This window comes from Chinchilla lanigera, unplaced genomic scaffold, assembly GCF_000276665.1.
Source record: "Chinchilla lanigera isolate Chin_1 unplaced genomic scaffold, ChiLan1.0 scaffold00046, whole genome shotgun sequence".
Taxonomy (NCBI): Eukaryota; Metazoa; Chordata; class Mammalia; order Rodentia; family Chinchillidae; genus Chinchilla; species Chinchilla lanigera.
Window position 1 is genome coordinate 4,522,011 of NW_004955447.1, and position 21,248 is coordinate 4,543,258.

At 39.1% G+C, this 21,248-nt stretch overlaps 1 protein-coding gene across 3 annotated transcripts in view; it reads left to right on the plus strand.

Annotated features, from left to right (window-relative positions):
- LOC102009123 (transmembrane protease serine 11E) overlaps nucleotides 1–21,248 on the plus strand; it is a 105,986-nt gene that overhangs the window by 16,557 nt on the left and 68,181 nt on the right. For 2 of the 3 annotated variants that reach the window (XM_013518541.1, XM_005392824.2), the window contains exon 2: nucleotides 19,148–19,271. The exons of the other annotated variant lie outside the window; for it this stretch is intronic. The gene's annotated coding sequence lies outside the window, so the exon portion shown is untranslated. The remainder of the gene's footprint in view (nucleotides 1–19,147; nucleotides 19,272–21,248) is intronic. 3 annotated transcript variants of the gene reach the window in all.

The window sequence follows — 21,248 nt, forward strand, 5'->3', positions numbered from 1 at the left end:
CCGTGTACAATCTCACACTGCAAACTTGCACAAGCGGTAGTGGTGTACAGTACGGTATTCATCCACTGATGAAATACATACTTATTTTATTTCAATTTAATATTCTTTTAATATGTTTGAGTTAACATTTTTTATATTTTGATATTGTTTTAAATTTTTTAGGCAAAAATAATTAAAATCATAAATTTTATATAAATACCTGTATCCCACAAAATCCCACATTATAGTCAAAACTCTGTGATACAGAGTTAAATATATTTTTTAACCTGCAATACAGTGAAGCCACAATAAGTGAATCACAACGTAGTGAGAGACAACTATATAGTAGTTTAGGAGAATATTATCATTTTTAAAACTGTAAGTATAATTAAAACCAATATTTCCTTCCTTTCCCCTCCCTCCCTTCCTTATATTTTTCATTTTCTATTTTCTTTCTGAGATATGATCTCACTCGGATGTAGTCCGGCCCAGTCTTGAATTCCCTAGGTAGGCCCGGGTGGCCTCACACAGCCTCCCCACTGCAGGGGTTACTGGCATGACCATTCCCAGCGCAGCAGCTCAGTGTGAGTGCAGCGAATTCACCTCCCAGCTGTGTGCAGAACATTTTTCTTCACTATTGCCTTGACATTTTTTACTATTGATTCATTTTTTAAGTATATTTAAGCCTTCTTACTATGGTTGTGTCCTAGATTCCATCTTTATGTGCACCATAGCACTGAGGCTATAAAATTGAACAGTCTCATAACCAAGGTCTTTTCCAAAATAAAACAATGATCATTTTTATCTTCTTCTATATACATTTACTATACAAACTTGGAAAAATTACAATAGAAAGGAAAAAAATCATGTTTATGAAAAATAATCATTTTTTTGGAGGAAAAAGAAAGAACCTAGAACGGGTGATTGTTCATTGCAGAAATTTCAGATGCTGCTGAGAATCACAGAAACTAGAGAAAGACGCAGTTGGTGTGAGAGGAGCTGACTGAGCTGAGGGCGTGAATGATCATCTTTGGGTTGGATTAAAATGAGAATGACAGCCCTTTTGCACATTGGTTGATTATCATTTTGGTACTATACCCTCCACTATTTGGAGCACTTCAAACCTTTAAACTTCAACTCACAGCACTGTACGGTAGTAAGGTCTATTTGTGATTGCACCGCAGAATAGCAAACTATTCTTTTATCCTATACTGCTTCAGTATGACTTTCAGTGCCTGCCTAATAATCCACATTTTTGATGTACCATAAAATCAACATAACTGAGTTTATTTCTCAGATGCACAGAAGAAGGCAGTGATGATTAGAGAAGATAACTGTTTTGTCCAAGGTTACGCACCTAGTGAAATCAACATAGGAAGAAGAGACAGTCAGACTGTCAGATGCATCACACTCTTAATTTTGTTTTTCTTCCTTTGCTTTTTATTCTTAGAAATCCCTTTTCTGTTAGAGATAAAAGACATACTCCATTCACCTGTGCATCAGCACCTAGGCTGGTCCCACACCTTGCTAAGTATGAATTGTGTCCAATAAACAGGGGCATGCAACTATCTTTATAGTAGGCCAACTTTGCATATTAAGGAATAGTATAGTTAGATCATATGGTAGTACTATTTTTAATTTTTTGAAGAACCTACTGATTTCCATAGAGGTTGCAAATTCCCGCCAGCACTTTATAATGGTTCCTTTTATCCTGAACCATTGCCAGCATTTAACATTATTATTATTATTATCATTATTATTTTGGTACTGAGAATTGAATTCAGGACCTTGAGCTTGCCAGGCAGGAGTTTGTGCTGCTGAACTATATCCCCGACCCTATATTTGTTTTTTGGGGGTTTTTTTCATCTTTTTGAGATGAGGTCTGACAATGCGGTTCAGGCTGGCCTTGACCTCAGTTTATAGCCCAGGCTGGTCTTAAACGAACTTGGAATGATACTCCTGCCTCAGCCTTCCAAGTGCTGGTATTACAGGCACGTGTCACTATGCCTGGCTTATTTTTGTATTCTTGATAACAGTTATTCTGACAGGGGTGAGATGGAATCTGAATGTAGTTTTGATTTGCATTTCCCTGGTGGCTGAGGGTGCTGAACATTTTCTTCATATGTTTTTCATATTTTGGTCCTTGGTGCTGCTTGTGAAAAATGTCTGTTCATTTTGCTCATTTATTGATTGGGCTATTTGATTTTTTGGTGTTAAATTCTTTTTAAATCTTCTGTTGGGAGAGTAGCTGGCAAAGATTTTTTTCCCATCCTGTAGGTTATCTTTTCATATGTACAGAAATATTGTAGTCTGAGGTAATCCCATTTGTTGATTCCTGCTATTATTTCCTGTGCTATAAGATTTCTAGTCAGTTAGTTTTTGCCTTTACCTGTTAGCACCATTGGAAACAATGGCGCTCAGGAAGTCACTTCCCTTCCATCCATTTAGTTCTAAACTACAGTCTAGGGTCAGTCTACCTTTCATTGTCCTAAGAGAGGTAGAGAGTAATATAACAAAATCCAGGAGATCTGGGATGTTCTAAGACAGAGCATGTGTGTGTTGGTTTTCCTAGCCTGACTTTCAGACACTCTCACCCAACTCAGACTTCATTAAGGGTTCATAAATATGTACTACAAGCACATATTGGAACAAGCATGCATTTTGAGAGCCCCTGAGATAATATAGCACCCTGTCAAATGTTCCAGTCCATCACACCTAGAGATTCAGGGGAGGTATCCGGGCTGAGGTGTCTAGCCTTTAAACTCTAAAAGTTTGGTTGATCAGGGGCTGTTCCCATATGCTGTGATTGGTGTATGGTGCTTTTACTTGTCTGTTACCCTGACACCATTTTTCTGCCTATGCTATATCTTTTGTCAACACAGACTTGCCGCAAGCACAACTTCCTGTGGTCTTCAATAAAAGTAGCTGCTTACCATTCACTACCTGGTGTATGCTTGCAATTCTCTCCTCATCATATACACAGACTGGACTATATTTGCCTATTCCACAGTAACACTATGGTTTTCAGCATTTCCCCTGTGTTTTCTTCTGGCAGTTTCAAGGTTTCAGACTTTATGCTGTAGGGGACAGTGAATCTTAGCATATCATTTTAGATAGAAGAGTTTTAGTAAAGGCCTAAAACTGTGTCCTGGGAAACTTCCCGGGGAAACTGGGAACTTTGCGCGGGAATATCTCCCCAGATAAGAAACACCTGGGCCCAGATAACCACCTATGACCCTGCCTGGGTTGTTTCATCCCTTCTCTGGCCCTAGATAAATGTTGTAACCATAAAGGAAATATATGGTTATCTAAAGGGGGACATATAGAACAGAGTACAGAAAGTATATATCGTTGTGGTTGGGCTCATGACCAGGGCCTGAGCCAGTCACATGGCACAAGGAAAACAACAGGAGGCCAGGGCTACAACATTCCAATCTGTTACCATGGAAACCAAAAATGTATATAAGGTGGAAACAAAGGCAGGCAGGGGCCCCACATTCCTGACCTGCTAGTCAGGGATGTGCAGTGACTGGTCTAAAATTAATAAACTTTGTTTGCCCTGAATAGAGTTGTTTGGTCTTCTGTGGAATTCAGCCTACTCACTGTTACAATACTCGGGTCTTTGGTCCATTTTGTATTGGTTTTTGTACAGGATAAGGCATAAGAACCCAGTTTCAATTATCCAAGTATGGATATCCAGTTTTCCCGCACCATTTTTAAAAGAAGCTGTCTTTTCTTCAGCATACAGGTTTGGCCCCTTTGTTCAGAACAAGGTGGTTATGGTTCTGTGGGGTTGTTTCTGTGTCCTCTGTTTTGTTTCATGGGTCTATGTATCTCTTTTTGTGCTGTTCGTGTTGCCAGGCTTTGTAGTATGTGAAATCAGTGATGCTTCCATCCTTGCTGTTCTGTATCTTATGTGCTTCCATTTGAATTTTAGGATTGTTTTTTCTAGTTTTGTGAAGAACGTTCTTGAAATTTGGGTGGGGATGCTATTGAATTTGTAGACTATGCTTTTTAAATTTGTACAATATGGCCATATTAACAGTATTAATTCTGCTGATTCATGAACATGGGAGGTCTTTTCATCTTCTAACATCTTTGATTTTTTCTTCAATTTTCTGTAATTTTTATTATAGAGGTCTTTCACTTCCTTGGTTAAGTTGATTCCTACTTATTTTATTTCATTTTATTAAAGCTTGTTATGCCTTGTATCTAGATGTCCCCCCAAAGCCACATGCAGTCATATTGGGGCTTTTTCAAAGGTGGCTGGATCTCGAATGTGTAATGCTAGGATTAAGGGTGTGTGATTACTAAATTAGTCCATTGATTAGTTTGACACTTGCCCTAAACATGGTAACCTAGGTAGAATATAAAGGAACAGAAAGAAATTTGCTTCTTTGCTACTTTATTACTTTACTACCTTTTGCCTACCATGAACTGCTTTTCTTCTATGATACCTGTCTGTCATGCCACCCTGCCTTAAGGATCTAGCCAATTATGGACTGAAATCTCTACAAGCTATGAGCCAAAATAAACCTTTCCTCTTTTAACTTTGGGTGTTGGATATTTTGTTTTAGCAACAAGAGAAAAATGACATAGCTATTATGAATGGAGTTGTTCTGATTTCTTTCTAAGCTAGTTCATTATTGGTGAGAAAAACTCTTTAATTTTTAAATGTTGATTTCGTATCCTACTAAGCCAATATTTGTGGAATTGTGATAATCTCTTTGACACAGTTTAGTTTGCATAGCTATAAACACATATGTCATTGAAGACCTGGACTGAGAAGCTCCTATGTGATGATCAAACACCTATGGGAGTGCAGTAAGGCACTTCCTTCCTGCTGCACTCTGCCTCCTTGCCCTGTGCATCTGAAGGAGGGAGGCTGTCTTCCCTATGGACCCAGCTATCTTTCTACTTCTGAATTACAAAAGAGATAGGTCACCCTGATTTGTATCTTCAAAGTCAAACAAGCTAAAAACTCTTCCTGGAATTAAGAGGATATCAAAAGAGACCTCCAGTAGAAGCCATTTGGCATTAACATGTAGGAAAATAAAGGAAAGTTTAGAGAATAATAACCCTAGAACTGAAGTAGTTTAAAAATACCCCTTGAGGACTTTCTGTCAACCTTTCATTAGTCAAACAGAAATTCATAAACATATATGTGGTGATCAGATGACGAGGTCATTACAAGAAATGAAAAGCTCAAGACTGGCAATGCGCTCCAGGGGTTAGGGACTTCACTCTATAAACTTTGTTTCCTAAGTGACATTTACAGTAGTAGGGGAAATATAACTGACATGTTAGAGAGGCATTTAAATACATAGAGGAGTAGTATCAGGATGAAAAACACGCTTAACAAAAATGAACTTGTTAAAATATAATTTTTCTGTATAAATCAGTAAATTCTGTTTTTCTGTTTATATTTGCCCATGATTCTTAAATAATATTTTATTTCCAAAGGAGTAGTCTGAGTAAGAAGATTTTCCTGTCTTGTTAAAAACTGAGTATTGGGCTGGATATGGTGGGACATGCCTGCCTATAATCCTGGGAGGCTGAAGCAGGAGAATCCCCACAAGTTCAAGGCCAGTATGGACTATGTAATAAGTTCCAGGCTCCTTGAACTACGTAATGACAATGAGACCCTGACTCAAACTCGCACACACCGAGAATATACAAAAACTGAGTATTGTTTGAATGTTGTGTGATATAAATGAAACTATTTTAAAATCTCTTTTTGGGTAGAATAGCAAAATGTAATACCTACAGGATATTTCCTAAAACAGTCGCGTGTGCTTCCTGAGGCATCTGTAAGGACTTAAGATACATGCAGGACTGTTGCCAAAGTAGTTGCTGCATATCATTCAGTATTTGTCATGCCTAGTGAAAGCTTCTCTCTCTACAAGTGATTTGGCAATTATTCCATTAAAAATATTGCTATGATGCTTTAAAAAATCCAAATCATAAATTATTAATGTGTGTTTTTCTAGGGGCAGTAAACAGACAACTCACTTTGACTAAAGTAAGGCTGGAGATCAGTGCGTAAGTAGCAAGGAGACAGATGAGCAAGAGTTTTCCAAAGAAAAAGACTTGAACAAGAGTGAACCGCTACTTGGCTGGCTTCTAGGCATGATAGGTTTAGGTGGAAAGAACATCTTACCACCGATTTTAATGATCCTCAGTCATTCTGGTGATGTTTTTAGCAGATTGAAACCATCTTGGGTCAACCCTGTCTTGACTCTCACAGACCTCATTTGATTGAATGATGGATTGATTGATTGACTTTTGAGACAGGGTCTCTGGAATTTAGGCTGCCTTCAAACAGTTCTCCTGCCTCAGCCTCCTGAGTGCTGGGATTATCAGTGTGCATGACCACACCCATCTCTCCTCACGCCTTCCTCTGTATCATCTTCCTTTTTTCCCTGGTTCAAGTAATTTTTAAGATGGTTCAGCAATAAAAGTATTCATTACAAAACATTCTAGTTCTAAGAACATATATTTTCCCTGTCTCGATAGAATGGTAGATGGATCTGTATCCATGCCTGTTTCCATGTAAATTTTTAGGATATGTACATCAGAGTGTGTTAAGGTGCAATGTCTCAGTGTTATGTCCTTATAGAAGGCTGATCAGAAATCCTGTTTAACTGCATATGCTGTGCACTTAATTTGTGAGATTTGTTGCATTGCATTGGTGATACAAATGCTTTTTCCATACTTTAGATACTTTCCATGTGTGCTAGGGACAGAGTGAAAACGGAATATTTCATTTATTAACATTGAAATATAATTTGAAAAATAACCATGGAGGTGAGGTAGGTGGGTGAAATCTGGCACCATCATCGAGCCCCAGGGCACATACTCAGAACAGAGGATCCAGGATGATGCTGAGACTCCTGCACACAGAGCAGAGATCCAATCTGGAAAGTGCTATTTGCACTTCTTCATTTACTTGTAGCACAAAACAATTCAGTCTTCAATAGGAAAGTTCAAATTTAGCACCAGGCCAGCCATCCCAGTGCCGTGTTTGCATGAGGGAAAACCCAATCCACGAATTCCAGACACAAAAGACCCGCCGCACTTGCCCTTGTGGCCCCTGTGCGTCTGCTCACAGGCCCGCTCTCCCTCTGCAGAGCACACTTCTCCACCGCCAGTAAGCATACACCCTGCCACCCCTTTTTGTGCATCTTGTCCAGTTTTGTTCAGGACATCAAGAACCTGGAAAGAATTCCTCCAGGACCCACCATGTGGCAACAGGGACACAGGAACTCTTAGACACTGCTGCTGGGAGTATATACATTCATAATGGGTCTGATAGCAATTGCACAATATTTTCAAAAGTTGAGCATTTAATGCTTTGCAAAGTTGAGTTTTCATATTGTATGTCTTCACTTGCTTCACTTTTTTATTATGGCATACTATATAGAGCACCCAAAATTTATAATCAGAAGATATTATTTGTAGGTATGTTTTATGATCACAAAGTGTTTTAAAATTAGTCATATAAACAGAATGGATTATTTTCAAATTTAACATAAGGAAATTTTATTCTTCCCATGTTTTTAGTCTGACAGTCTTTGTCAGTCTTCATGATGTGGATCTTAAAATGACTCTTTAGCAAAATTAAAGCAGCGCACCTCCATGGATGATGTCTTACTTTTGTTTTTATCTTTTTGAGACCATCTCGCCATGCAGTTCAGGCTGGCCTTCAGCTCATGTTGTAGCCCAGTCTGGTCTCAGACTTGCAACAATCCTCCTGCCTCAGCCTCCTGAGTGCTGGGATAATACGCATGTGCCACCATGCCCAGCTCCCTAGTTACTTTCTCTTTGCTGAGACACAATTCCCAATACCAGACTCTAAGAGGAGAGGTTTATTTCAGGTTACAGTTTGTAACAGTTACATACTGGTTACACAACGATAGTTTTCCAGATATAATTTTGCAAAAGAATTCTGAAATTCATACTTTTAAGTGAAATTGTCTCCCTTTGTTTTGTTTCTGAGACAAGGTCTTGCTATGTTGTTCAGGCTGACCTCACACTTGTGACAATCTTCTTGCCTCAGTCTCCTGATTGCTGGGATTACCCGTATGTGCCACCACAGTTAGCCCAAAATCATCTCATTTTTCAACAGTGGCAAGTGATTTTTTTAAAGGCACTGCTGTGGCTAAACTATATATTTCTATAGAGCAAAATGGAGCTATGAGACACTAGTTTATGACCATTTCCTAACAGCTGCTACCAGAAGTAACTAGATCCAGCAACCAATTGCATTTCAAGGTCTCTGTTCAGAAACCAACAAGCCTCCATGAAGCATATACCAACACACACACACACACACACACACACACACACACAGGGTGCACGACAATGACTGCATTTATATCAGGGGAAAAGACATTCCACTTTTAGGGTCTGGCTCGTACTCTACTCAAAAGTCTCAGAAGTTCACGCAATTTAGTCTCAGCACTTTCTGAGAATGAGGTTGACATTATTGTCTGGTTGTCACTCTATCAAATTCAGTACAGTTTCTTCTGTCTGGTTTAGAATGAGATAAAAGAAAGTTGAAATTGTATGTGTGGCATGATCGTATACCCCTGAGAGCAGGTATTTCAACAAAAATAAGCAACATACCAGTTTCCAAGAATGCAATGGTAATTTTCCGGTAATAAGTAAACTAAGTGGACTAAATCCAAATTTAAGTCTCCACCTCTGCAGATGTTCAACCTTGCTAATAAAACAAATTTACATTAATATGTGGGCCTTGTAAGTGTAAGGCTCTAAGGTCTTGCCTGGGGAAACTCCGATGCCCAGCACTTGCTCCAAGAACAGTGGAAAGCTATTCGTGTACTGGTGTCAAAGGGCGCACCCACTTTCCACCTCAGAATGCGGAAAACGACATTGTACAGCTGCATGGCATAAATACATCAAGAAGCCTTTACATACTTTATTCATTTAATAAATATTTGGTAATTTGTTTTTAAGTAGTTATTTGCAGGTGGCAAATGAGTAAATTAAAACCATCTTGTGCATTCCGCTAATTTTCAACTTATTATTCATGTCGTGGAAAATGCCTTTTTATGTCTTCAATTATTTTTCAAGATTAAATGAATTCATCTTTCTCTGTTTGCAAAACTTGTGTTAGGAGAGAAGATGAGAAAATTCACATTAATTGACAGCCTAAAATTGTGTGGCCTCTTAAACACGTTATTTGTTTTGAACAATGACCCTGGAGGAAAAAAATATATTATTTCTTTTTTATAAAAACAGGTTTAGGCATGTTTAGTAAAACTTGCCCTGGGGTGTTCAACTAGTAAATTGCAGGGCTAAGATTTAAATCCAAGCCTCGATGACTTTTATTCCTTCTGATTTCTTATAGGAACATTGTAGACAGCAATGGCACATAATCTTGTGTTCCACTAAATGTTTTAATCTACCCTAACCAGAGTTTAAATGCTGTTTGAAAGAACCAGTTTGGGAGAGACTAAATCTGGCAGACATTCAGGATTGGTACACGGACAGGCTCTCAGCATGCGAGTCAGGCCAGAGACAAGGGCCCAAGGGATGTGAAACCTAAGAGATCCACCTTTGTAGTTAGTGAGGAGGCACAGGGAAACAGCAAAAATGCACACATGCCCGGAAAGGCACCAAGGGCAGTTTCCAAGGAATCTCTTCAGCAGCAGAGGAAACAAGGACTACACTCAGTCACAGCCACGGGCAGGGTGCCAAGGCGTAGGAGCAGCCGCGTGTATCTGGAATATGGCTAAAACACAACTACATATTTAATATTAAGCTAAACTCAGAACTAGAAGGCAAGCCACCAAATTCTCAGTTATTATTATCTCTGAAAACGGCTTTGCCTAATGACGGTATGACTAGGTATGGAATTCCACATTCAAAGGCTTTTGCAGCTCAGCCAGTTGCTTCACTGTAAGCAATGTGCTGATAAAAAGTTGGACATCAATCTTGTTCTTATTTTCCTGTGAGGGCTACATTCTTTCTCTCTGGCAGTACCAGGATTTTCCTCTCTCTGCTTGCTGTTCTGACGTTTCACCATCAAGCATCTGTGTTTTTCACTGTGTAACATTTGTTAATTCTTTGTGTGGTTTCATGTCTTTCTGGTTCTGGAAAATTGTAGGGCATCACTTCCTGAAATATTTCTATCTACAGCCTCTTTAAACCTGTTTAAGAATGTTGTGCCCAGTGAGGCGCTGGCTGAATGATCTGGATACAGTGCTTCAGGTTTGTCTGACTGTCTCCGGTTCTTACTGCAGATGGCTGAGTTAGGTAGACGTGGACAGAGGTTGAGAAAGGGACCAACCCCAAGAGTCTGAACAGAGGTGAGGCAAACCAGTCCTGTGGTCCAGGGCTGAGGTGACAGAAATGAGGCCCCAAGATGGAGACAACTATGACTAGGCCTGCAGGCTCCCCACAGCGCTGTGCTGTCAGCAACCCCATCTGGTTCAGTGAGCTCGAACAACGTATCAAACACAAAGAAACAACGTAACAAACATACTTGACCAGAGCAGTCTGACCCTCACTCCTACCCTTTTCAGAAATGCCTTTGTTTTGCTGTAATCTACCCTTGCTGGGTGCCCCTATTTCTGTTGAATCCATCTTTGCTAAGTGACTGTATTGTAATCCTATAGGTTGATGTTAGTTTGACCAAAGGTACCTGCAATGTGCTTTTGCTATATAGGAAACCCCTAGACAAAGAGTCTCAGCAGCGACCACTTCCAGGACCCTCCTGCCTCTCAGGAGCTTTCTCTTTAGAAACTCTTCCTACTTGTCCCCTCCTTTGTCCTTGGGTTCATTTTCCACTGTCCTGAGAAAGGAACGCGGCACATCTACCAAGCTGGGAGTTCCTTCCCTGTAGCACTCTGGTACACTGCCCTATTTGAAGTATGTCTTTCCTGTTTGTGTGAGTATAGAGACTACTGTTTGTCTTACAGGAGGGGCAGGAGACAGACATGAGACCGGGGCTCCCTTGACTCCTTCCTTTGTGGTGTTCCCACTTATTACATTCCCAGGGGCTTCTACGTCCTGCTCCAGTTTGGATCCCTTCCCCCAAGGAGTGGAACAACTGTGCTCCTGGATTCACTTCCTAGGCTGAACCTTTCCCAAGAGAGGCATGGATGCTGACCTTGTTTTCATCTGTGACTTATTTCCTCTCCTACTTTTAAATGACTTGCTTTTTTTACTATTGGTATTTTCATTTATTTTTTTAAAATACATTTTCTTTAATTTCTGTGAATTTAGTGTGGGAGGAAGAGAACATCTATTTTGAAACTGGAAGACTGTCTTCCACCCTTTTGGCACTGATTTGTATGTTTCACACTTAGAAATGCAGGTAGTTATCTATGAATTTATGTACAAAACAAGAAATTTACTACATTTTCTCTGATATTCAGATGTATTTCTTATTTTATTTTGTTTTGTATGTTGTAGTTTTGGAGACAGGTTTCCACTGTGGATTCAGATTAGTCTTGAATTCACAATGTAGCCCAGGCCTTAAATTAGAGGTAACCCTCCTGCCTCAGCCTCCTGAGTGATGGGATTAGAGGTGTGTAGCACCACACCCAGTTTTTCAGGTGTATTTCATACGAACATATGTAATTCCTCATTCCCCCATGCTCCACTTTCTTCCAAAACATAAACATATTCATATACATCCTGTACTGTAGATAAGCATATATACACATTCTGAGTAAGTTAAACTATAGTTTGAGATACAACCTCCCATTAGGTGATGATGGAGAAAGAGTGAAGACACACTGGGTGGTGCAGCTGTGAAATAGAAGACACACAGCTAATCTGACCTTCATTGTCATGGGATGGGATGCAGATGGGGAAACACACGTTCAAATTTTAAGGTACTAATTTATAACCTGATAATACTCTTTCTTGTATTTTTTTTCCCCAGGGTTTAAATATTTAGGTTTAGGAAAAAGAATAATTTTCTCAGTCTAAATACCAGTCCTGGGAGGCAAGATTTTTCTTGTTCAACAACTTATATATATATACTTACATAATATTATGACATGACTATTTGTTATATATGATAAATATCCATATTTATGATAAACAAGATTTGTTTCATTTATGCCATCGTTTCTCTTGGTTCACTGAAGAGAAAGTTTTGTGCTTTTGTCTGTTTGTTTCTTCTTTGTAAGTCTTTTTGAAGTCTATGACTTCAACTCTGACATTTTAGCCATTCTTTTAAGATTATGGTACATAATATATTAACTACTATTATTCTCTAAATATTTTGTTATGAAAATTTGTTTTCTTTCATAGAAATAAAGACTGCCTTTTATATTTTCTTTATTAACCTCTCCTTGTATTACAATAAAATATTTTCTATTACCCTTTAAAATTTTTCCATTTCTTTTTTTTTCTTTTTCTTTCTTTCTTTCTTTCTTTCTTTCTTTCTTTTTCTTTTTCTTTTTTTTTTTTTTTTTTTTTTTTTTTTTTTTTTGTCTTTTTGAGGCAGGATCTCACTATGCAGTTCAGGCTGGCCCTGAGTTCACTTTGTAGCCCAGGCTGTTCTCGAATTCACAACACTCCTCCTGCTTCAGCCTCCCAAGTGCTGGGATTACAGGCATGCACCACCACACCTGGTTTAAAATTTTATTTTTAAAGTTATTAACAGAATAAATCCATCATTGGAACAGTTTTAAAACCCCAGGTCCTTGACATGGAGAATTCAGCTGTATTCACCTGTACTGATTTGCTCCTGCATTTTTGCAATCACATTTGCAAGTTACTTTCAGTTCTTAAATCCTGGTAGCAAATGAGGAATAGACTGTATGTGGCGCATTCTTAGATTTTACTGTGTTTGTTTTTACGTAGTGTCCACATTGTTCCTGCCTTCAAGCTATTGCTGTGTGTTCAGGCTGGCTTCTTTTAGTTCCTTCTCTTTACTCTCTCGAAGTAACAGTAGAAACCTCTGCTTACGTGTCTTAAGTCATTAAGTGTATCCTAACTTGGACAAAACATTCCTGATATAGAGAACACTGCTTGTAGGTAAGACATTAAAAGCTGACAAACAATATAGAATAATGGAGAACAAGTGGAAGGAGTTGCCTTTGTGGTAGAAAAAACCTTGGTAGTGGTAAGTAGAGATGGGAACTGCAATGTGCCCGTGCAGAGGGCGTGACTGGAGGAGTGGTGAATGGTAAACATGGGCGGAAGGCCGGAAGGTCGGAATCTGTTCTTTTTGAGATAGAGAGGTTACAGTAAGGATGGAAAATCTTTTCCAAAAGCCAATCAATTGGAAATTTTAAAATTACTCCAAGGAAGGCAATGACATGATTAATCAATGGCTGTAGAGGTCATTCTGAGCACAAAAACAGGCACACAAATTGCTGGGCATGGTGGCATATGCCTAGAATCCCCGCTTGGGACACTGAGGCAGGAGTGCTGCCACAAATTGGAGGCTGGCCTGGGCTAGATAGTGAGCTCAAGGCCAGCCTGAACTACATAGGCTCTGTCTCAAAGGAAACAAACCCAAGAGGTAAGAAAAACAGCCAGACAGGTCAACAGAATAGGGAGCTTAGAAACAAACTCATACATCTTATAGCAAACTAATTTTTAATTAAACTGCTAAGAACAAAAACTAGGGGACAGCCAGATGTGGTGGTGCACGCCTGTAATCCCAGCACTCGGGAGGCTGAGGCAGGAGGATTGTTGTGAGTTTGAGGTCAGCCTGAGTTACAAAGTGAGCTCAAGGCTATATAGTGAGAGCCTGTCTCAAAAAGACAAAAAAAAGAAAAGAAAAGAATAGAAATTTCTTTAAGACATACAAATGGCCAAAGGTACATGAAAATAATGCTCAACACTTAGGAAAATGCCAATAAAAGCCACTGTGAGATATCACCTCACTGTAGTCAGAATGACAATTATAAAAAACACAAAAGAGAACAAATGCTGGCAAGGATGTAGACAAGGGAGTAGAATTGTAAACCAGGATAGCCACTGAGAAAACAAGTATGGAGGTTCCTCAAAATATTAGCAACAGAAGTACCATGGGATGTGGGAATCTCACTACTGACTGACTGAGCATTGTTCCCCAAGGCCCATATGTTCAAGCCTGGCCCCCCGTCTGTGGCACTACTGGGAGATGGTGGAGACTTGAAGAGAGGGATTTAGTGGGAGGAAGTTAGGTCCTTGGGGGTGTGTCTTGCAGAAGATTAAGGGGCCTCAGTCCCTTCCACTTTCTCTTCTGCTCTCTGACTGTGGTGAGGTGAGCAGCTTCTGTTCCATATACTGTCCACCTGTCTTTAGGTACTTTTCTCTCATTGCTGAGACAAAATACCTGAAAAAGTTAAAGGAGGAAAGGTCTGTCTAGTTCACAGTTTGTGGAGGTTTCAGTCCATCATTGGCTGGCTCCAAGGCAGGGTGGCACACGGCAGAGGGGCAACTGTTCCTGGCCGCAGAAGACAGCAAGAGCAACCAGGGGGAAGACAAGACTCCTTCGTTCCTTATTTTGTATGCAGTGTACCCACCCTAGGCAGGTGTAGCACTCACAACCTTAAGCCCAGCATTGGACCAACACAAACTCTGGATTCAGCCACCTCTGAAAAGCCCACCCCCCATGACTGCATGAGGCTTTGGGGGGACATCTAGGCAAAACCATAACACCACCGTAATGCACTGCCTCACCAAAGGCCCAAAGGCAATGTTGACAAGTGGTTATGGATTTAAACTTCCTAAAGTCTGACCAAAGTAGATTTTTCTTATTTTAATACCAGATTATGCCAGGTGTTTTTTACAGTAATGGCTGAATAACATGTGTATGTATCCAGACGAAGTGGAATTAGTATTCTGAAGGGACATTGTCACTCTCATGTTTATAGAAGCTCTGCTTACAAAGGCTAAAAAGAGAATCAGTCTTAGTGTCTATCAATACATGAATAAATAAACATTACATATATATACACAGTGGAGTGCTGTGCTCCCATAGAAATTGTAATCCTAACATTTGTGACATCATTGAAGCCAAGCACACCCATAAAAATACTGCTTGACCTTACTTATGCATAGAATTCAAAAGAGTTGATCTCAAGCTGGGCCTGGTGGTGCACCACTGTAGTTCCACTACTCAGGAGGTGGAGACAGGAGGATCACTGTGAGTTTGAGGACAGCCTGGGCTAAACAAAGAGTTCATAATCAACCTAAATTATATAGCAAGACTCTGTCTAGAAAAGCAACAATAGGAAAATTGGATTAATTGAACTTGAGAGTCAAATCATTTTTACCAATGTCTGAGGAACACAGGGGGGACGAGGGGTGAATGGGGAAAGGCTGATCAATGGGTAGTAAGTTATGTTTCGATAGGAGAAAGCAGTTCTGGTGTTTAGATTATAGATAAGACTAATGTATTTTTTTAAAAAGAACTATGGGAAAAGATTTTGAATGCTCTCATCTCAAAAAATGATGTATTTAATGAGCTAGATATGTTAGCCTGATTTGGACACTACACTATGTATTAAACAGCCTGTTATTCCATAAATGTATTTAATTATTATGTGTCAATTAAAAGAGCTAATAGTTAATGCTTAATTTTTATGACCAATTTTACATGCTTATATCTAGTAATCTGAACAACTACTTTGAAGATAACAGAATGCAATATAACAACCATTGCTGATTTCCTATCATCTTGTTTTGAAATTCTGTAACATTTTTAATGTTTTTTACTTATTTTCCATTCTCTTTAATATAAAAAAAAACTTCAAAGAAGATTACTTTGCTGCATTTGGGGGTGAATGTGTGTGTGTGTGTGTGTGTGTGTGTGTGCGTGAGTGCACATAAAGACGTGACTGTAAGTAAAAATGCATTCATATGGGGGCATAAAATAAATATGTGTGGCAGGTTGGTTGATTTTATTTTGAGATTTCCTTCCTATATTTTCTGAAAAGTTTCATGATACATAATTATAGTCTTAATAAAAAATAAGTAAAACAGTATCAACAACTTTAATAAGTGCTATGTCTAAGGAAAAACATATTAGGAAGGGCGCCTAATCTAGACTGAAAGACAATCGCTACCTAGAGAAGGTGAAAGAGGGCTTCAGTGTTGATGGGCAAGAAGTTCAGTCAGAACAAGAAATGAATGGATTTTGTGAATCACAGGTAGACCATTTATAAGGATGGGTTTGTAAAGTAGAAGTGGGTCAGGGTACAAAGTATGCCATCACCAAGGATGTGGCTGAACGCATAGACAGATGATGATACTAGATATTATGTTAATAAATCTGATATTTACTTTTAAATAATATGTGGTGACTGAAGGATTTTAGCAAGAAAGTGGTATGATGAGCTTTGCAAATCAAAGTCAACATTCAAGCAAGAGGCAGGGTAATATACTAGATGAGAACAAGACTAGAAGCAGAAAGACCAATAAGATATATAGATATAGATATATAGATACAGATTATTTTTGTTTTGTTTTTTGTCTTTTTGAGACAGGGTCTCGCTGTGGAGTTCAGGACAGCCTTGAGCTCACTTTGTAGCCCAAGCTGGTCTCGACATCACAACGATCCTCCTGCTCCTATGGTTTTGTTGTTGTTGTTGTTGTTTTTTGTCTTTTTGAGACAAGGTCTCACTAAGCACTTCAAACTGGCCTTGAGCTCACTTTGTAGCCCAGGCTGGTCTCGAACTCTCAATGATCCTCCTGCCTCAGCCTCCTGAGTGCTGTTATAGGCATGTGCTACCACACCTGGCCACCAATAAGATATTTGGTTCATGTAGACAATAATAGCAGTACAAATGCTTAGCATATGGCAAATATTGGGCCAACATATTTAGATCTTTTTTTTAACTATTTGTGGAACTCATACATAGTCTTCTTCATGTGTTGTGTTGTTCATCAGTCTCACCTAGGGTTTCATAAACAATACCATAGGCAAAGACTTTCTGAATAAAACCCCACTTGTGCAGGAAATAATACCAAGAATAAATAAATGAGATCTCATTAAATTAAAAGGTTTTTGCACAGAAAAGTCAGCCACCAACAAAGTGAACTGACAACCTACAGAATGAGAAAATAATTTTGCCAGCTATGCCTCAAAGGACTAACATCTAGAAGGTATAGAGAGCTCAAAATTATTAGAACCCCAAATTTAAAGACCCAGTAAAAACAGTGATCTGAATTGAATAGAGATTCCTCAAATGAAGAAATACAACTGGCCAATAAATATATGAAATAATGTTCAACACCACTAGCCATTCAAGAAATGCAAATTAAAACAACATTAGGATTTCATCTCACCCCGGAAAGAATGGCTACCATCCAATAACAATAACAAAAAACAACCAATAACAATCAATAACAAATGCTGGTGAGGCTGTGGGGAGAAACAAAACTTTCTTCATTGTTGGTGGGAATGTAACTGGTACAACCCTCTGGACATCAGTATAGAGATTCCTCAAAAAACTAAAGATACAATTCCCAGCTGGGCATGGTGGTGCACGCCTGTAATCCCAGCACTAGGGAGGCTTAGGCAGGAGGATCACTGTGAGTTCAAGGCCAGCCTGGGCTACAAAGTGAACTCAAGGCCAGCCTGAACTGCATAGTGAGACTCTGTCTCAAAAAAGTAAAAATAGAAATCCCATTTAACCCTGTTAATTCTCTTTTAGGTATCTTTCCAAAAGAGTTAGAATCACACCACAGTGATATATATGTGCACATGTTAATAGCAACACAATTTGCAATAGCTAAATCTTGAAAACAGCCCATTCATCAACAGATGAATGGATAAAAAGCAAGTGGTATTTACATACAGTACAGTACTACTCTGCCATTAAAAAGACAAACGAGGCATTTGTAGAAAAATGTGTACACCTTGAGACCATAATCTTAAGTGAAGCAAATCAGACAGACAAACTTGAACATTGTATGGCTTCTCTTGTATGAAAAAGTTAATAGGAGAATAGAGAGAAAAAACTTATTTTATTTGAAGTATGTTTCTGCTGTCATCTGATTTCATTGCAATATGGTATGAAAACTCATCTCACAGAATTTCCGTTTCTTTGGATTTGTTAAGGTCCTTATTGTTGCTGTGAGTTGGTCTATTTTGAATTTTAAAAAACCCTGGAAAAAACGAAGGATAAAGAAAACTTCTTCACATTTTGACTTTATATCCATGTATCTTGATGAATGCTGTTATTACTTATAATTTATTAATTCACTTGGTTTTGTTATGTCAACATTCATATAATCTAATAGCAATTGTTTTCCCTTCTTTTCAGTGTTTCAACCTATTGTTTTTGTCCAGAACTTGCAGAAAAATCTTGATTAGTACTTATAGCAGTATGCATCATCTTATTTTCTGAATTTTTGATATTACACCTTTTAGTATCTTTCTTGCTGAATATTTTGTTAAAGGTAGTGTCTATTTATAGCTTGTAAATTTCTGTATTTTAAAAATTACCAGTAAGTATTGAATTTATTTAAAAAATATGATATCTGGCTCTTACCCTCAGACATACAGATGTCTTTGGTATATATTGAAACTTACACATCAGAATTTTTAAAAGGGCCTCAAATGATTCTTGTTGCAGTAAAGGAGGGGGCTCGTGTACCCTTTTATTCTTTCTAATTATTGTGAAAATTTAAGTCCCATCCTAGACAGCTGTATCTAATCTTTGCCCATATTTTTCTTTTTGAGACACAATGCCACTCTACAGTCCTGGCTGATGAACTCACTATGTAGACCAGGCTGGCCTCAAACTCACAGCAATCCTCCTGCCTCAGTCTTGCAAGTGTGTCACCTTGCCTAGCCCTTCACTTTTTTGTATATGTAATTTCAACTTTACTTTTTCCACTATCACTTCTCTGAATATAATTTAAAAATTCTGTCTGGTATCCTGACCTCTTTCTTGTGAGGTCTAATTCTATTCTGTTCACTCCACTCAGGAAAGTTAACAACTAATGCTATACATAGATGTACCTATCAAACTCCATGTATCTAGAACTGATCTAATATAAGTGAGACCTATCCTATCATCTATGAAGAAAAAACTGAACACATATTTAAATGAGTAGCAACACCCATGGGAAAGGGTGTGTCCCATCTTTTCTTTGATTGCAAATCTCTTCTTTTGCTTTCCCCACCCTGAAATGTGTCTTAAATCAGTTTTCCCCATTCTTTCTCTCACTATTGTCATAGTCCTTTATTGGAGGAGTCCTACTGTGTGAGAATATACATCTGAACATCTGTCTTGTGAATGCTGGCCTCTGAGGATGTTTTGTCTGCATTCTTACTTATATGGTGAAGTCTTCTGAGAATACTGGTAAGTATGACCTTAGGGACTAAAACCAATGTGGGATTACAAAATTTAACATATGCATGAAAATGTGCATCGAGAGGGACCAAAGGGGAAAGACGGTGATTGTTTCCAACTATTTATTAGTTGTTACTTCTGGGCAAGGAAGTGAGCCCACAGGTGGAGAATGTTTAAGACCCATCCTCATTGATTTTTAGGCTTTGAGGGTCACTTTCATATTAATTTACACAACTCTGGAGGAACAAGTCCAAAGCTCTTAGGAGAAAGAAAGCTAAAAGAAAAATCATTATATTTGTGTTATAATTTCAACCAAATGTACACTAACAAATAAAGAAATTGAGGAATTTATAAATTACAGAACCTAAAATGTGAAAGTAGTTAAACTGAAAGGACAGGGGAAGGTGAGGATTCTTCAGACTGTGGCTGGGGAGGTGATTATGCTTGATATGCAAGGAAGATTGTATAAGCCATCACCTCTTGCCTCTGAGTTCTCAAAATATTGATCTATTCACCTAAAGTGACAGCTCTATTGATCAGGGACCTTGCTTGTGCTATTATTTTTCCGCATATCTGTGAGCACCAGAAACTCAATCATGCAAGAAATGTCTATTGAGTTAATAGTTCTTCATGTTGGCCCAAATACTTGTGACTATAATAGCAAAATATGAGGGTTTTAAAATATGTTGAACACTTATTTAGGCTTTTAGGAATGTAATTCAAGATATATACTAATTTCTATCTTTAGGATTGTAATAAAACAAAAAAGCTAATTTCCATCTAATCTGGCCACCAAGAAGTAACTATAGAAAAGTAAGACAAGCACATACTTTTGTTAATTGATGCACTTTATTTCTATAATATTTAAGATCTTTGGAGGTCAGGAAAGAATCCAACTTTGTTAGTTCTCTGCCACGCTTTGAATTTATTGTATAAACTAGGAAATGGCAGGATCCTTTTAATTGAAACAGAGACATGTAAGAGAGCTGGAAGAATAGAGAACACTTTTTTAGCTCCGCGCTTGCTTAGGCGAACTAAAGAAATGCTACTCCTACACTAAGCCACACTACCCTGGAATTTAGCTGGGAGGCCAAACTATGGAAGAAAGGTTGCCATCATCCTCCCCACTGAACTTCTGCTCTCTCTCCTTAACTGGGTCTATAGGAAGGGGATGAAGCAGGAGTTGGAGAACAGTGCAGAGTGCCCAGGTGTGATACAAAGATGCCACACTCTCTTCTACAAAGCAATGGCTTCAGTGGCCTGGACTCCTCAGGGTTTCTTGTTTTAATAATTTAGTAGTCACTTGACTTCAAAATGACTGCAAGGCAACAGAGATTTTAAGTTAACTGAATTTTCAAGGTGGATGTGGACTCTTTAGAGTCCTAGGAATAGAAATTATTCCATTTACCTTCTAGGCGCCTGGAAGGAGGGCCCCCGGTGCCCAGGAAGCCACGAGGCGGGGAGCGCTGGCCCTAGGGCTGGCTCCCAGCCTAACAGGCACCCGGGAGGAGGGGCTCTGGTGCACAGGAAGCCACTCAGTTGAGAACTGCCATGACACAGAGAAACAACGACACAATTAGCCCATGCACCAGCTACAGATGCCCACCCATGGACATGTGTGAATCATTCAAATATGGAGAAACCCCAGGGAATACATGCCATACAACGGGTTACTCTTGCTCTTGCCATTGAGAACCAGAAAGGTCCAAAGTCAGTGGAGGAGCAGCTGCTGAACAAGGACTCGGAGAACATGAGAATACAGACTAAGCCCGAGGAGTCAGAGGTCCTGTGGACTCGGGTCATGAGAGCCGTTCAGAAGCTGTAAACTAGGAGGACCTTGCACAATACCTGCAGAGACTCCTTGGAAGCCATTCTTCCCCTGACAGTACAGGCTGTGGTGGACCTCCGGAGGGGTCTGCAGCAAGATTCCTGCTACCTGTGCTGACAGTTGGGGAGAGGACACTAACTGGTTGTGGGGTCCCAATG